This window comes from Neovison vison, chromosome 5, assembly GCF_020171115.1.
Source record: "Neovison vison isolate M4711 chromosome 5, ASM_NN_V1, whole genome shotgun sequence".
NCBI classification, from domain to species: domain Eukaryota; kingdom Metazoa; phylum Chordata; class Mammalia; order Carnivora; family Mustelidae; genus Neogale; species Neogale vison.
The window spans coordinates 151,826,698-151,841,634 of NC_058095.1; positions in this window are offsets into that span (position 1 = coordinate 151,826,698).

Here is a 14,937-nt window from a genome sequence, read left to right on the forward strand (position 1 = left end):
AATTCAGTAGATGGGTAGATGATAAATGTGGTTGTTGGTGTTTTGTTTTGTTTTGTTTTTTAATTTATGTATTTGACAGAGAGAGATCACAAGTAGGCAGAGAGGCAGGCAGAGAGAGAGAGAGGAGGAAGCAGGCTCCCCGCTGAGCAGAGAGCCCGATGCGGGACTCGATCCCAGTACCCCGAGATCATGACCTGAGCCGAAGGCAGCGGCTTAACCCACTGAGCCACCCAGGCGCCCGGTTTTGGTTTTTTTTTTTTTTAATTTAAATTCAAGTAGCCAACATATAGTACATCATTAGTTCCATAAGTAGTATTCTATAATTTATCAGTTGCGTGTAACACTCAGGGCTCATCATATCACGTGCCCTCCTTAATGCCCATCACGCCTACCCACTCCCCCTCCAACAACCCTCAGTTTGTTTCCTAGAGTTACGAGCCTCTCATGGTTTTTCTCCCTCTCTGATGACCTCCCATTCAGTTTTCCCTCCCTTCCCCTATGTTGGTTTTGAATTTGTCAAATAAACGAAAGGAAAAACGGGGCTTAATTATAATTAAATAACAGGATATAAAAGTCATGGAAGTTGGAGATACAGAGGCAGAAATGTGGAGGGGACAGGTAAGGGCTCAAATTTCCTCAGATCACATGATAGGAGGTCAAGCCATACAGACTGAAGCTAGTGGGTCAAACAAATAGAGGAATAAGTAGATCATTTTCATTGATAAAATTAACCAATAGAACTAAAAATAAATGTGACGTTGGGAGGGAATAGAGAAAGAGCAAGAAAGTAGTTCAAGTGAGTTCAAAGCTCTCAGCCACTTAGTACACCTTCAAGCTGACAAGTCAAGTAAGAAAAGAGGGCACAAAATATCTGGATATATGGAGGTAACTGCTGGGAGAAATATAAAAGAAATAGAAAATACATATATAATTTATATTTTATATAAATATAAAAGAAATATAAAAAATAAAAAAGAAGTACAAAAAAATACAAAAATATAAAAGCTTAAAGTGGTTGCCTTTAGCAGAGGGAACTAAACTACAAAGGGGGGAAGGGTTTGCTTTTCTCTTGTATCCTCAGATATTTTAAATTTCATTATCCTATTTTTTCTTGTATTAAATAAGTTTGGGAAGGACACAAGCCCCCAGGAGTGGCTGTGGTGAGTAGGGGTGAGGGTAGGAAATTTTAACTTCTCTTCCTTCTTTATTTAACCATATTGCATTTTTTACAGTAACAACCATTACTCAGTATTTAAACCCCTTATTAAAATGTTGACTATCACCATCCCCCATACTTCAGGGGGTTATGAGAGGAACAGGCCCCTCCCTACTATAAAGGGCAACAGGCACAAATCACAAAATCAAAATTGTGCAGTCGGGGTTCTGAATTTCACCATGAACCGCATCTATTTTTGTAAGAAACAGATTCTCGGAGGATGCTGGATCTAGCTTCCTATGGGCACACTTTACAACTTTAATTGATTCGTTGTGCCAATAAACCTCATTGCGTTATGACGCTGTTTAAAAAGCTCTCTAGAGGTGCACACTTTTCTTTTTGGGTGCTATCACCCAAGGACATTCGGTACAAAATTTTAAAAAATTTATATTTAAAGCACAAGATTCCTAATTTTTCAATACTGTTAACTCTTTAACAATTTATTTCAGGCTGTGATGTGTATGAGCAAAATCGAATGCCAGAGGGCTAGCTTTTATGGTTCTTGTTTTAATAATCGCATGGTAATGTTTTTTTATTAATACAGTTTTGTAACCCAAGCCGTGACTTTGACTGATTTAGTTTAATGACCATATAACTTCCACAGATATCAGGACCTACCTTAGGCCAGAAAAGACTGGAAGGTTCCGAAAGGAGAAACTGCAGGAAGCGAAAACCCATTCTGTTCACTTAACAGTGTTTCTCGCTTGATAGCAAATAAATATTATTTCTATATTATAGATGTCAGAAGTTGCGTGAGTGTTCACTTCACTACACGGGGAGTCCTCGGAGGACAATCCGGGGTGGGACCAGGGGGCTGCCGATCTCCCGTGCTGGCACTGTGAACCTTCGAGAAATATGTGTTGAATGAATATACATATATTTGAGTTAGTGGATGGATGAATAGATAGACTTAGGTAGACTTCAGTTTTCAGAGTCTCTCTCTGGTTCTTTTATAGAAACCCACACCACCTCTCTCCTATCATGGTCACGAGATTACCAAAGTGAAATCTGAAAAGTTTAAGGCCTCCAACAGCCAAGACTGACCCCTCCAGACTTACTTTCCAGTTTTGATCAAACGGAGCCATAGGGACTGGCTCACTTCCTCCGTGAGTGGCATTTATGCCAAATAGAGTTCATAGGCTAGACAGTCCATTCTTAAGTGGGTGAATTTATTTCAAAGTTTAGACTGTAAATAGGGCACCATGGAAACCATAAAAGTGAAGGTGCGGTGATTTACAGGAAGATACGTGTTTAAATCAGAATATCTCCTTGGGTGAAAACATATCACCACCCAAACAGATTTTATCAAGGGGCAGATTCAGAGGTAATGATGGGCTGACGTGTGAGAGATAAACCTGAATAATGGCTGGCCGATCTATTGAATTTGGACGTTCTGAGGATTTCCTTCCAGCAATTCCTTCTAGAACATGCCCCAAAGGGAAAAACTGCTCTCCCGGCATGATATCTGTGAACCTGTGCAGCTTTGCAATGAAGTCTTTAAGAGAGCAGTACTGAAATAAACTCAACTCTCCAGCCTGCTTTTCCCCCAACAGCATCACAGTCCTCTCCTGCTGGGGATGGAAATGGGAATTATTTATCCCAGGGCTCTGGAAAGCCACGACGGAACGGGAGACGCTTTCCCACGGATGCCCTGTCGTTTCTTCATTTGTGGGAGCCTCACACTTCTCACTGGGCTCCTTCTTTAGGTCTCCCATGAGGTCATGGCAACATGGGCCTTGCCAAGGGCCCCTTCCTTGGCTGGCCTACCATCACCTGGGAGCCCCTTGGGGATGTATCTCAGAGAGAAGTACTGGATCTGAAACAAGCGATTTCAGTTTTGTTATAGGGTTACGCCCCTTTCTCTCCCTCCCATCCCCCAGTTAATCTGCTAGGGGATTGGTGGCGGTTGGGGATCTGACAAGTTTACCTTGACACAAAGTCTCCTTGGCATGGCTCCAAATGATACAGGAGGCCACGCCCTTAAATATAATGTAGTCCAAGTGCTATTAAGCTAATTATAGCATTCATTATAGAACTATTTACAAGGCAAAGTCATGCAACGTAAAACATTAAAGCAGCCTAATTACACGACCATGGAGGGGAGAAGGCAGGCTATCCCTTATGAGGCCCTTGATTAATCAGCTGGCTCTGAGAATGGGTTAGTGGGTCCTATCCAGAGGAGCCCAAAGCTGGAAATGACCTTTTGGGGAGAAGACAGGTGTCTTGGGCTCTAGGGTCTTGCTAGTTCTTTACTTTCTCTTCATTTCGATGATGAGAAAATACGTATTGTTTTTTTCCTTGAAGCATGAGAGCCTTCACAGAGAAGCACTGCCCTTGTCAGTCACAGGTATCTCTCCAAATCAAGATGAAGGAAATCACTAAGGGTTCGCAAGTGTGATGGTATCTCTATGCATAGAGTAGATACCAATCTTGTTGTCCTTCAGCTTAACGGAAACGCCACCGGCTACATTGTGGTATTTCCTGAATGCTGCTTCCAAGGATTTGCAGGGTTTGTTTAGAAGGGTGAGGGCTCTGGTTGAACCTTCCCTCCTCTTCATGTTCCATATGACTCAGGACATGGCGTGTAGACTTTATCAATTCAATCCACTCACAGAGGGACTATTGTCTCCCTTGGTTTTTAAAGTGTTTCCGGTGTGTCTCCAATTCAGCATTCTCCTTCCTATTTTTGATCCCATTCCGTCATTCATCCAAAGGACAGCAACTCTATTCTTCGGATTGCTCGACCCAAAAATCAGAAGTCCTCCAGACTGCCCCTTTTATGCACATCCCACATCCAATTCCTCTAAAAGGCTGTTGGGTCTTCCTCCAGAAGATATCCAAAAATAGGTGGGTAAGTCACTTAATTTCTCAGAGCCTCTGTTTTCCCATCTGTAGTATGGGGATGTCCACTCCCAAAGATCTGTTGGAAAGATTAAATGACATAGAAATAAGGCAAAGTGTCAGGTAGCTGAGAAATGTTTCTTAAGCATTAACGTCACTGTTACTAGGCATACACGGCAACTCAAATTTTATTACCTGGGTCCTACTTCTGTGAAATGATGAAGGATTCAGAGGAATAGCAAGAAAGAGGCACCAATCAAGTATCAGGTAATGAAAGAAATGTCAATTTGGTAAAGGACCTGAAAATATATGCAATTCTATTAAAAGTTTGGAAACTATAATTAGTCAAGAGAAGTACATAGATACTCTTAAAAAGACAAATGAACAGAAATAATTGGCAACCGGGTATTAGCATGTTGAAGCCAGGAACTTTCATGGAAGAGGGGGAAAAAAAAAAAACTTAGACATTTGAACAAACTATTATATATATATATATATTTTTTAAATCCCAAATATGAATACCTTTCATATGTCTGTTTATGAGTTATTATTAGAAAATTCAACTTCTTCACCTTTTCTGGATTTTCCATGAAGAATACATGTAATTTCATAATCAGAAAAACATTCTTAAAAACCATTTGCTTTGATAGAAACATAATGGCAACCCCCTATTTTGTAGTTAACAGAGATTCTAATAAAAGAATAAAAAACTCTAGGTTTCACCTGGTTTGCATTTATTATGTTCAGATATGAAATTTTCAAAGGTTAAAGGCTGAGCCAGTTTCCACTCAAGAAAATCAAACCTTGATTTACTCATAATTGGAAAGTAAGTGAAAAATGTCAACATTTAGGGGCTAGTAATTTGCATTCTAAAAAAGTGAAACATATCCATACATATTCACGGTGTTCTATCAGTTTCCGGGGGGAGAGGGCTGTTTTTATAGTGTTTAGTTGTTTGGTTTCGGCTTGTTAAGTTATAATATTAAATGTGTTTATAAAAGTTTGGGGTATATAAAACTAATAAAAATGATCTTCAGTGTGGCTTTTCCCATAGGCTTGCCTTTGAAGTGCAGTACTGTGGTTTAAATAGTTTCAAGGCTATATTTATTCTATAATTTTAAAATATAAAAGTTAATAACTTAATAGTAGCATCTTGAACTATAATTTTAATTGTGAAACTGTTCTTCCTCTTGACCTCGCAGTTCAATATAGTTAGGGTTTGAAAATCAGACTGCAAAAAAGGGTAAATGCACCCAGATTTTATTCTCAGAATTTACTTTATGACACATGACTGTCATATCTTTTGGTCGTTGCCCTGAGAGGTATATTGGCAGCCTGAACTTGCTGGCAAATATCCCAGTGAACCAGCCAGCCTCGGTCCTGCGCATACACTATGTTGGGTGCTTGCAAATGTGTTGGGATGAGAGAAGAAATAAGCATTCTCAAAGTTTTTCTTTCAAAAAAATACTCATAGCACTCCCACTCTGTGCCTGGAGCTGTGCTGGCTCTTTCTATCCATGTTACCTCATTTAATTCCTGTGAATGTAAAATCCGGAAGTGAGGCGTGAAGGCCGCCATCTTCCATGGAGGGACAAAGGAAGTGGTAAGACCAGGACGGGAACCGCAATCATCTAAGTCTCCTGAACACCTTTCAAACTTGAGTGAAAATGAATTTAGAAAGAGGAGACGGTGTGGCCAAAATATAAGCCACATTCCAACAGAACACACAACGGAGTAGGATAGCCTACCGTTCTGAAGATAGCAAAGCAAAATAAAATGGAGGTCTCGCAGACTCATCTGTAGGGACGCCATGCCTTATTCCACGAGGCTGTGTGAGTCCCAGCCCTCTCGGTTGTCAGGGTTACCAGCAGGGCAACGAGACGACAGTATCAGGGAATGGAGTCCTCCTCTGTGGACAACGACTCACCCCCATTACAAGGCCCACCGCGGAGAAGGGAAGGGGCACATATCAGGCCCCAAAGCCTTGTGCACCCCCGTGGGTGGCAGGGAGGGCAGGGAGGCCCACCGCCTTGGTGTCCCAAGCATCCTGGTGAGTTCCTGAGCAAGATCTGGCTGGAGGGAGCAGAAAATGTAAGGGCCGTTGTTTGTTTTCAGGGTGTTAGAACCCATTCCATTCCCCTCTTTCTAACAGGAATCTTGGTGCTGCCACTTTCTTGGCAGAACTGTGATCCATAGAAAATGGCCTTATAGTTGATCACTAAATAAAAGATCGTGATGAGGTTCACGCTGTCCCTATTGTGAGGATATCGGTGAAGATATCGTCTATTACACTGCGCAGGAAACAGCTTTCCTAGGTAGAATTGTTTCTCCCTGGTCTTAGTATCCGAAATGGTTGGTTTTTGCTGTGGACACTGTGAGTTGTCCGCAGTCAGGATTAGAGCCAAATTTAGGGTCCCCATTAGAGAATGCACAGAATTTTAAAATAAGCGTTTTCATGTTAGCCTTATTCCTAGCTCCAATTTTTTTTTTTTTTAATTTCTTACCTAAACACGTTTTGTTACATTTTTGGAATAATCCCCCTTAACTTGCCTAGGAGGCCTCTGGAAACAGGGGAAGATAAAAGACACCCCCACCGAGGCATCCAGGCGACCAAGCTGCTGGTCAGAGAGAGTCCGTGGGAGGGAGTGGGGATGATCCCAGGATCTTGCCTTCCCTCACAGGTGTCCCCCCTAAAGGACCCTCTACAACTAAGCATCTGCATGTGGCTTTGTGAGCCCCTCATGGAAGGTGGAAGCTGCTGGGGGAACTTGAGAAATTACAGAGAGGCTGTAGAGGAAAGCTCCCACCTCGCTGTGACTGAGCCCCTGTGAATCTTGGCTCCCCGGTGCAGGAGCATGACCTCAGGGAAATGCCTTCCCCTCTGCTAGTGTCCACATTTCTAAAATAAGAACGTGGGGCACCTGGGTGGCTCAGTGGGTTGAGAACCGCTGGACTCTTGGTTTCAGCTCAGGTCATGGTCTCAGGGTCCCGAGATCCAGCCTCGAGTGCAGCTTTGTGCTCATCAGAGAGTCTGTTCCTTCTTCCTCTCCGTCTCCTCCTCCCTCCATTTGTGTACTCTTGCTTTCTCTCAAATAAATAAATCTAAAAATAAACAAACCAATAAAAATAAGATAAGAACAATAGCAGTGGAGAAAAATGAGATATTTATAAACTACTCACCCATTGCCTAGTTCATAGAAAGTAATAAGTATATGTTAACATTTATTTTTTATACCATCATCATCATTATCATCCCAGACAAGAAAAATTGTTTGCAGAGTCCTAATGACTTCGTGTGATGTATGTGCGCGCACACACAGATCTCAACTGTCTATTACAATAGAAAGATCATCTCTGGCCTCAAGGGTCTCACAGTGATTCGAGGAAACAGATAGGTGAACAGGTGCGCTCCCATCAAACAGGTATGAATGCATATCCTGGGAAAATTGTTAGGGACGAAAGCCTGAGGGAGCTGGGCTGGGAGTAATTTGCTGAGGCAGAAACAGAGGAGTCAGCTTACTTTTTCAGGTAAGATTTAATTAAAAGTGTGACCATTTACATATCTTTGAGACCTGCAAGGAGAGAACCAGTGAAGGGGGCCTTCCCACTAATTCTCCGCAAGGTCTGGCCCAGGTGAAAGAGGACCCCACTTCTTCCAGCAGCCTGCTACCCGATTCTCATTCCTAACAAATCCCAAAGATAGGAGAGGCTTGGCAGCCAGACAGAGAACCCCAGCCCAGCTAGCCTGGTTGTCTGCTCCCCAGCCTCCTGGGGGACATCTTTGTGACGGCACCCCTGAAGCTCCTTGAGAATAGAAAGCAATGAATATGTATTTTCTCGCATCAGGTGCACACCTTCCAGAACCTTCTTCCCATGCATCTTGTCATGGGAAGTAGGACCCTCCCCCCACTCGTTTCCTACCCCGTGTCCTCCAATCCTTCCCTCAAACACATACGTAAGTCACAACAAAATTACTGTACGGTGTCTCATCCCTGCTGCTCTCTCCATTGCATTAAAATAAGTAGACATTAGTTAGCTCATTCGTGACATGCTGGAGAAATTCTTCATCTATTGCTTAAAATCTAACTCTCAAGGGCATTTCTTCCTGTTTCATGATGCTCAGAAATAGAGAACCGTTCTCCACTTTCGTTTGCTGAAGAGCTCTTAGAATGTGGCCACACTGATTTTAACAAGACTTTGGAACCTGGAGTTCTTTGAAGAAAAAATTACTACTTGACACAAGATATTCTAAGTTTACCTAAAGTGGAGCAGTTTGAGATGTCTGATGAGTCTGTGTTTTACACACTTTCAAACATGTAAGGCATATACACACTTGTAACTGGACAGATGCTTCTAATGCTATCATTGGATTAGGGAGTTTGAATGGGAATTTAGAGAAAATGGCTGTAAGAATCCATCTTACCTAGGTGGTTTAAAAAATGTGAACTTTTGCTTCTTATATTTCCTAGAGAAACTTTACAATCTATGAAATTTAAAAAGTTGAGACCAAAATGGGCTAGAAAATACTGGAAGGAAACCAACAATTTAAAAGTCATTGGTAGGAAGATAATTAAGAGTATCATTATGCAGATATTGCAGTAAAAGAATATTTGCCTTGGTGACTCATAATAGCGTTAGGCATTTGAAATGAAACCAGTGAAATGTTATGTGATGAGAAAACAATTGATCTCAGTTTTTATGTACACATTCTCATTGCCTGGAGTTTCTTCTTGTTAAATAAAGTTCTTTACACTTTTTAAATAGTTTGCTAGGCAAAGTCTTCGATTAAAAGATTATTCCTATCACAAATGTAACAGGGCTCTATGGAATATTTCTATGCAATTTTATAATGATAATATAATACAGAATTTGTATTTATAATAACAAAATGTGATGATATATTTATAAATACATAAGAATCATAAGTGAATTTTTTATAACTGTTGGACTGTGTTAGACTTCTTAAACTGATTTATTGCAAACATGATTTTCTTCCTTTTTCTTATGGGTTTGAAGAGCTCTCTCAGTTTTTATTCTGTGTGACTCAACTCCATTTTTAGCAAGTTGCTATGTATTAGAGATCATAGAATTTTGTGGTTATGAAAGGACTTGGTCATTGTAACATGGGGACTGAGGTTGAGTTTGCATAAAGACTAGAAGCCAGATCTCTTTCTTTTAATAACTAAATTGCGCATATCCAAAATTCTTACCCATGGCTTTTTAAATGCTTATGGAAATCTCTATCATCAAACTGCTACAGAAAGCTAGGTGATATCCTAAAGGAGCAAAATAATATATCAGTGACAATTTGAGAAAAGACATGTTGCTTCTGCATTCTTATGGGTGTCTGTAAAAATACTACTGTAACAAAATTTGGAGTGATTTCCTGCAACTAGTGGCTAATAATTTATCAGAAATAACTTTTATAGAATATCTTTTTTCCATATTAAAAAAACAGTATAATTAACTTAAAGTTTGATTACGACCCCAGATCTCAACCCAGAGTTTAGCTGCCTCGAACACTAATGTATGACAGAATAGTGGAGCCTGATTAGCCAACATTTTTTGATGGAACAGACAAAAGAAATTGTTCTAGAAACTGGTTAAGTCTGATGGACCACACTTCTGTAGTCAAAGGAAATGGAAAAGTTAGGTTGTTTTTCTAAGCAATTTAAGCAAAAGTGATTGTGGATCAGGAGGAAAGAGGACACAAGAGAGAAGAGCAGAGTGCCGAGAGAAGGTAAAGTAATCTGAATGATTTATTCGACCATTCCTGGTGCTTTAGCTTTGGAAACCTGGCTCTAATATGGCAAATGGGCAGCATGTTAAATATCCTTTTGGACTCTCGGTCCATTTCAGTTTCTATCAAATTCCACAGCCTTCGGGGAAAGCCCATTCATTCAGAGGGTTCAACCAATCTATTCAATGGGCGCCATTATCCACGCCCATTCATTCTCGATTCATGACTGGGAGATACTCCATCAATATCCGCTCAGTATCCTTTCAGTTATGCAGTGTGAGCGATATCAGAAAATCGTTAAGCCAGGCACAGTTCATCTTAGACAATTTTCATAGCACTTCTTACTGTCTGTCTATTAACAGTAGAAGAGACATTGTTCTGGCCTGATCAGTGTATTGATCACAAGTGAATGCCCATTGTCTAACTCAGTGCCAGACGCATGAAAGGATCCTGATACATATTTGTTGAAGGAATGAAAAAATAACTATCTCACACACACACACTCACACACACACACTCACACACACACACCCGTTTCCTCATTCTCCTTCCTCTCAGTGCCTGACAGGCAGCAGCAGGGGACGGTGTCTGTTTGGGGACACATCTTTTGGGGTGAAGTTTAGACATGAAATTAGACCAGACACCCATCTTGGGCCCATTGTCCCTGGACCCCAAGTCTATGATGGCAGCTCTTTGCTCAGATGACTGAATTCATGTTCACTTCCTATGGGTGATAATGCTCTACTCTATTTCCCCTTCAGTCATGCCCACCATAATAACAGTGACTTAATTCAAGGCGGTACTGAGAAGCCACTCAGAACTAGCTGCTTTCTCTACTGAGTTCACAGAATGGTCGTTATTCTTCTGCACAACCGTCTTTGCCACTTCCATTGGAAACCCGTGAAGAAGACGTTGTTGTTGTTGTTTTACAGTTATGTTTTCATCAGGTACATAAACTCCTAACACAGTTCATGGTCTACCAGGAAATAATCTTAAGGAAGCATTTCCTGAAAGGTTATGAGGCACCTGGCATATCACTTCCACTCTCCAATCCAGGCAACGGTACTCCCAAGAAGATGTTAGGACCCTCATTTCCAGATTGGACAACTAAGACTCTGAAGGTTTAAGTAAGTTCCCCAGGGTCAAATAAATGTAAGAGCCAGGACTAGAATCCAGATACTCCAAACCCATACTAGAATTCCATACTAACTCCAAAGCTCCTGCTTTTCCCACTGCGAGGCACAGCCGTCCCCATAGCATGGATGCCTCCCTGCTGACTGTTTTTATGACATGGTACATCCTAGGTACTTAGAGAGCAAAGGAGCATTAAATGTAGTTGTCGTCAGAGAACCTGTATCTTGGCCATCATTGGCATGCTCTGTGATTGGACACTTAAGAAGTAGACCAATGCTTATGACAATATAAGGACTCAATAAATATTATACTGTTTCATGAAATCCTAATTAATTACTGGAGACAGCAGCTGTATCAGGAATCTGAGCATAATCAGATCTATCTGGATAGAATTATATTTTGATAAGGAAGCTGTGGGCCGTGGTTCAAATAGACCTCTATCTCAGGATGACTGTGGGGAGAAGCCAGCTCTGTGTTACTGTTATCATCACCACAGGGTTTCTTAATCGCAGCTGCTGAATGGAGATCACGATGGTGATTATGCGATGCAGTGGGAACATTGCCCCAAACCAATGATCCCACAAGTCCAAGGCTTTAATTTCATACCCCATCTTAAGATCTGATCATCATTTCCTGTATGGGGGAGTCAAACACTTGTTCTTTGCTTGCAACTTCTGTGAACGAGCATCCTTCATTGGGGAAGAAAAGAAACCTTAGAAATAGATGACTATCCAACTTTAACTTCAAGGCTTTTTATTGAGGAACAAGCACAAAAACCACAGACAAATTTGTACCCAGATGATGGCTCAATTCTCGTGACCTCTTTTTTTTTTTTTAAGATTTTATTTGTTTATTTGACACAGAGAGAATATAAGCAGGAGGAGCAGTAGGCAGAGGGAGAGGGTGAAGCAGGCTCCCTGCTGAGCAAGGAGCTGGATGTGGGACTCGATCCCAGAACCCTGGGATCACGACCTGAGCTAAAGGCAGATGCCCAACCAACTGAGCCACCCAGGTACCCCTCACATGACTTCTTTTAGAGGCAGAACTTTTAAACCAATCTTTAGTTTTAGAATAGTCCTAGACTTACAGAAAGGTTGCAGATAGAATACAAAGAATTCCCATCCACCCCTCACCCAGCTTCCTCTGATGTTAACCTCTTACGTTTCTGTGGTTCATTTGTGACAGCTATGGAAGCATTTTCCACCTGGTAACAAAAATCTGTGCAAATGATGGGCTAACACATGGCCAGTGACTGACAGAGCCTCTTCCAGGCAGTTTAAAAGAAAGGCAGAAAGGAAAGAGTTCAAAATAGGAGTGACTGGGGAGTGGACCAGGTGGGAAGGAAAGCCACAAAGCAAAGAAGCCAAGGGTAAGCAGCATTCAAGTTGACTGAAGAGCTGCACGGAAAAATGAACTCTTGACAGTGACCTCGCACTATACACACGAAGTCCACTCCGGCTGACTTTAGATACAAATGAAGAAAGAAAATAAAACTAAAAAATTGCTAGAAACTAGCCTAGAAGTTTCTCTATTTTGGAAAAGTACAGGTTATGTATGTATGTATGTATGTATGTATTTTAGAAAGAATACACAAGCAGGGGAGAGAGGGAGAGAGAGAGAGAATCCCAAGCGGGCTCCACACCAAATGCTGAGCACTGTGTAGGGCTCCATTTCAAACCCTAGAATCATGACCTAAGCCAAAATCAAGAGTCTCAGATGCTCAACCAACTGAGCCACCCAGGCACCCCAAGGTATAAATTTCTTAAATGAAACATTAAAAATATTAATAATTTGGACCTTGTTGAAATTAAGAACTATTGTTTATCTGAAGACACCAATTCTAAGAATGGAGAGGAAACATTCCCAGTTCATATATTTGACAGAAAACTTATATTCAGAATATACAGAGAGCTCTTGCAAATCTGTGAGGAAAAGGCAAGTCAAGTTTCTACAATATGGACAAAAGACTTCTGTAAGCATTACACAAAATAAAGAGAGCCACGTGGCTAAAATAAGCATCTCAATGCTCAATCTCATTATTCATCAAGGAAATAAAAATTAAAAACACAGCATGATACTCTATATATCTCCCCAGAATGACAAACTGTCTCGAAACTGAGAATTTGGAATGTGGAGCAACTGGAACTCCCATGCACTTCTGGGAGAAAATGTAAATTGTTATAATACTTCAGGAAACTGTTAGATTGTAACTCCTAAAGCTGGTTGTACACACAATCTATGATCCAGCAATCCCATGCCTAGGGATATGCGTAACAGAAATGTGCACGTGAGTATACAGAAAGAAAGCTATGTAAGGGGCATGCAACACAATTCCTAAAGTCAAAAATAAACTCAAATTGGAAATAAGCCAAGCTTTCATCAACAGTAAAATGCATGAATAAGTTGTGGTTTATTAGCACAATTAGTGAAAATAAACCACAGCTACATAGCATGATATGAATGAATCTCACAAACTTAGGGCTGAGGGAAAAAAAGTCAAACAGAAAAAAAGGATATCTTGTATGATTCCATTTACCTTAAGTAATGTGCAAGACCAATGTATTTTGGTGGTAGTAGCCAGAGTAGTGGGTGCTTTGGGCAAGTAATGACTGAGAGGACATGAGATTCTAGTAATACTCTATTTTTTTTATCTAATGGTTACTTGGGTGTTTTTACTTTGTACAAATCCATCAAGCTGGACACTCAAGATCTGTGTGCTTTTCTGTGTGTGTATTTGTAGAACCTGAATGCTAGGGTCAGAATATGATGATAATTTTAAACTTTTTTGATGTTTTAGAAATGATTGAAGCATTATTATATGATGTTCTCAGAAAGGATATTTTGATCAGAATTACAACCCAGCAAGGATAAAATGGAAGGAGGGGCTCATATTTGCATGAAAGCTGTAATTCCAGGGAGAAGACCATTTTAATCATTAATTAAACTATTCTTTATGCCTGGACAGTGACCACCAGCATCTCTTTGATGGACTACAATGAGTCTCTTAAGTAGTTCACAGGAGGTTTTCACCTGGCTTGCTAAGATTGTGATGGATATTTTAAAATTCACCTTACAGGGAAAAGTTGATTCATGCAATTTTCTGTTTGCCCATAATTTCAGGGTTCTGCAATTTATCTGAGAACTCAGAGAATTTGCAGAAATACAAGAAAACAGTAACCCAAATTGCAGTGTGCAATTTACTTGCCCATAGAAGTCTCTTTTTGTAAGACCATTTGCTTTTGCATTTCGGTTGGAGAGAATATGGACAACTGTTTCTTCTCAGAAATGTATAAAACAAGCCTCAAGAGGAGTTGGCAGTTTCCCAAGTAACTTACCTGTAGAATACACTCCTAATGGAAAAGCTCGCAAAACCACTTTTTAGAGTCCTACCCCCTGGGACTGTCTAGCCAATGTATTAAGCTTTATGGAAAAGGGTACAGGGCAATCAAGGCCGTAACAGCCTACGTGACAGTGAGAAAGGGGCTCTGGTGTGCTTGTGGTTGGAGAGGAAGGGCTGCTGCTTCCCTAACCGCCCACTCCAGAGCTCTGTGATAAATGCTTCATGTGGTCTCATCCCATGTGGAGCCCCCAAAATTCTTTCATCCTGGGTGTTAAATGGAAGAACAGATTGGGGCAGGGAGCAAGTCCCAGAAAACAGGGGTTAGTGCTTCTTCTTCGGCCCCGTTTTCCTGTAGGAAATGGCTCTTTTCTTCCAACCACCACGCCTATAGAAGGACCATGACGTTGAAGGCTTGAACGTTGCATAGGTACGTGGAGGGAGGCCCAGAAAGTTCTCTTCCCAGTTCCACAAGCAGCAGCAATCCCACCAAAGCCTTGGAGAACAGGAGTACTTCACAAGCCAGATTTTAAACATAAAAATTTGTCAGTTGTTATCTTCTCAAGAAACACATGTATACACATGCCTGTTGTCTACCATCATTGGAGTGATTCGTTTGCTATACACAGGGTTACCCCATGCCCTGAAGAGTTTGCAGCTATCTTTGGG